We start from the raw sequence: 3,762 nt of genomic DNA, 5'->3' as shown, positions 1-3,762 counted from the left end.
AGCAACCTAGGATAACTATACTTAGCAACAATATTATGTGTATGTCAAAGTAACCAGAAGAGAGGGCTCAAAATGATACCAACACAAAAATGATAAACACTCAGGTGATAGATGCCCCAAATACCCTGAAAACACTCAGGTGACAGATACTCCAAATACCCTTACTTAATCATTACATATTCTATGCATGTAACAAACACTCATATGTATCCCACAGATATGTACATTATTATATATCAATAAAAGGGAAAAAAATCTCCCTGCCTTATCCCACTGTTCCCCAACCCATTTTCAAAACCATAGCCAGAATTATATTTCTAAATAATGTCAATCTGATATCAGCAACATTGCAACTTAAGCTACTCACATGTGCAAATAAAATGTAGCTTCTTTATTTTCTTTAATCTTCATGGGTCCTCATCCAACAGAATAGTGGAAGAGAGTATAAAGCAGTTAAACCTGCCAATAGAGGGCACTTCCATTTCCTCTGTTTTTTTTAATACTGAAATATTCAGTCTCCATAGAGACTGTCAAAAATTGCCAATGCCAACTATATTGCAAGTTGTCACGGCCAGGTATTGGGAAAAGTTTTCAATTAGCAATAATCACTCCTGGATAAACCTCATTGGCTACAATACTGTCACTGCGTGGAGCTCATTTCTTCTATTTTTAAGTCTTTTTAAAGTTGTTCTAACTTCCCTGGAATTTTGTTGTAACTCACAGACTTCCTCTCTCTCATCCTTTCATCAACAATATCAACCCTATACCCTCTGGGAATCTTTATCCCACACATTGAAAAGATGAGGTTCCCCTAGGTGATGATTTCTCAATAGTACTTCCCTATTCAATCATCAATCCACTAAATATACTTTGTTTTGTGTGTAAAACTTGGCTTATTTGGAAATACCGAAGTCAAGACTGTTCCCTGTCATACAAGTTATGTAACTGATGCCTGGGTACTTTGTGACCTGGTGAACCCAGTAAATTAGCCCTTTAAAGATTCCAAAATCTTACCAGGGATAGCAATGAGATGGCCTCCAAGAATTCTGAACAAGAACGTTAAGATTATCCTGTGAATACTAGATTTTTTTTTTTGAGATGGAGTCTCACTGTGTCGTGAATACTAGATATTTTTTGGTGTTGCAGATTTTTGCTTTTTTCTGAAAAAAGTAATAAGCTTATTGTAAGATGAATCCTATATTTGAAAATCAACATGAATGGAGGCATAATAGCTATTAGTTTTGCCCATCTGCCACTCTTTCTCCACTTTTCCTTCTGTGGACAGGCACCACCAACTTCACAACAGGGTTTTATGGGACTCATCTTGGAGTCTCATGTCTTCCTGGACACAGCAATTGGTTCAGGGATGGATGCATGAACCAAAAAGAACTACTGGGAATCTTCCCAAAATGTCTCTGCCGGGCTGCCAAAGGAAGAAGAATCTCTTATTTCTCGAGTCACTAAATCAAAGGCTGCCTGCCAGACATGTCATCCTCTCCCTCACCTCCTCCACGAGGGAGAGAGTCAGGCTGCCATGGAAGAGAATGGAGCTGGCTTCAGAAGGAGGCAGAGACGAGACAGACAAATAGAGAGGCCAGACATCATTCAGGTTCTCAGTTCCAGTTGTCACTAAAGCCAGTGAGACATTTTAATCTGGTTCCATTTGTCAGTACATTTCCTTTTGTTGTTTAAGCTAAGGTGGGCTTCTATCACCACAACCAAGAGTCTTAACAATTCAGGATGAAAGTGAGGATACACAAAATCAGAACCTTGGTAATACTAGTGTTTGTTTCTTTGGATAAACAAGCAAATGCTGCAAAAGAACTCTAGAACTTCTTCCCATTCACCATAAAATGTAAAGTAAAGAGATACTTTCACTTTCTTATGAAGTTTCTCATTCACTTGTCATTATCTGATACCCACACAACATCAAAGACTTGCAGTGTCTTTCTTACATTGTTCCTATTATTACATATTCAAAAAAAATCTTGTTTTAACTTTTCTTAGTACATTATCGTATCAGTACCTTTGCATTTAAAAAAACAAACTTTAAGAAATGATTAACAATTTCTAATGCAAGATACCAGTTTCTCTCATTCCCAGGAGAAGGATAAGACGAATGCCTCATAATAGGATTTAGAGAGAAAGAAAAAACAGCTTTCCTTAGGCTGTTTCGACACATTGACCTGAGAGATGGCGCCGCCTGATCTCAGCAGGGAAGAGCTTGAGGAAGGCAGGAGATGGGCTAGGAAACAAGGGAGACAAACGAGGTGCATTTGCGAAGACCCCCACCATGGGTTCTCCTTGCACAGTTTCTTCAGTTGATTTGGAATGCTATAAATTTCTGGAACACCAGACACACCCAGGTTCCAGTGCAAGTACAAAAACATATCCCACGCCAAATCCAAATTATTTTTGTATCATCTACCATTTGAGATTATGCCCTGTTCTTCCCCTTTCCCTCAGAGCAGATAAGCAAGAATCAACTGTGTAGTTATTAACTAAGAAAAAGAAAATGGGATGAATGGGTTGATGGGAGATGCTGCAGGGTCACAATGGACGACTGAGCAGAAGACTGTTTGGTATCACATCCCCAGCTCGATCAGTGGCTTATGCAAGAGACTGAGTAACTGCTTACCTAATTTTACTGCTAGGTGAGAACAACATGTACTTCCTCCTTCCTAGCATGCTATGAAAACTAAAGAGATAACATCTTAAAATACTTAAATACTTGGAAAAAATGATAGCATAGAAACATATTACCACCACACTCCAAGGTAGCATATATTTTCTTCATACACAGTACAAAAATTTTCCGTAACAGACCCCCCAAAATTTGAAAAGCCAAGGAATTCCTACGTGCTTTGTGAGTAAATCTCTTATCAAGAGCTTTAGAGAATGTAAAATTCATTGTGCACATGTAGCCTAAAACTTAAAGCATAATAAAAAAAAAAAATTATGGAATTTTTGTTAGTACTCTGTGTGTCATAATTGGGATTATATTTTTAAATAAGTTATCTTTTAGAGACATATTCAAAATACTTATAAGTGATATAATGTCTGGTGTTTTCTCCAAACTAATCCAGGAGAAAGGAAGAGAAACAGCATGGTAGTATAGATAAAATAATTGGACAGAATTTGTAATTATGGAAGCTGGGTGATGCATATCTGGGGATGAATTATATAATTTCTCATATTTTATATATATTTAAATTTTTCATAATAAAAACATTTGAAATGCTAAAAAAGTTAAAGTAAAAATAAAACAAAAAAAAGAATGTAAAATTTAACCCTCTGCTATGTGCACTTATTTGATTTCAATAAATGTTACACATATTCAAGTGAGAAGAATATTTGATCAAACACTTTAACCAAGGATTAAAATGAAGTCTTTATAAATTATATATGAATGTTCCCTTAGTTTTGGAGGAAATAAAAAAGTATAATTTCAGGATTTTTTTGTTCTAACTTTATTTTGGAATTTCAAAGTCACTGACACCTTTAAAAGATATATATTTTTTAAAACTTATCTAAAAGGCAAATATGACATGGTCCTTACTACATAAGATGAAGGACTTTACTGGCTTGTAGACTTGTACATAAGAAATTGAAATTTTAACTTCTAAACTGCAAGTTCAGATCTATTAATCACAATTGCAAAGTTCCAGGAAGAATTTTATGCAAAGTGCTGTAGATACCTAAATATGGATTAGGTCGGAATTAAATCTATTTCAAGTTAAGTGCCAACTCTAGTCACTTGAT

The 3,762-nt window shown here is 35.7% G+C and overlaps 1 non-coding gene across 1 annotated transcript; it reads right to left on the bottom strand.

The window, feature by feature from the left end:
* Positions 1–515: 515 nt before the first annotated feature.
* Positions 516–655, bottom strand: LOC115930502 (U4 spliceosomal RNA). Its single transcript, XR_004067133.2, has one exon. It is a non-coding gene; the product is annotated as a U4 spliceosomal RNA (small nuclear RNA).
* Positions 656–3,762: the final 3,107 nt, after the last annotated feature.

Source organism: Gorilla gorilla, chromosome 14 (genome assembly GCF_029281585.2).
Source record: "Gorilla gorilla gorilla isolate KB3781 chromosome 14, NHGRI_mGorGor1-v2.1_pri, whole genome shotgun sequence".
NCBI classification, from domain to species: Eukaryota; Metazoa; Chordata; class Mammalia; order Primates; family Hominidae; genus Gorilla; species Gorilla gorilla.
This window is presented reverse-complemented; position numbering and strand designations above follow the sequence as displayed.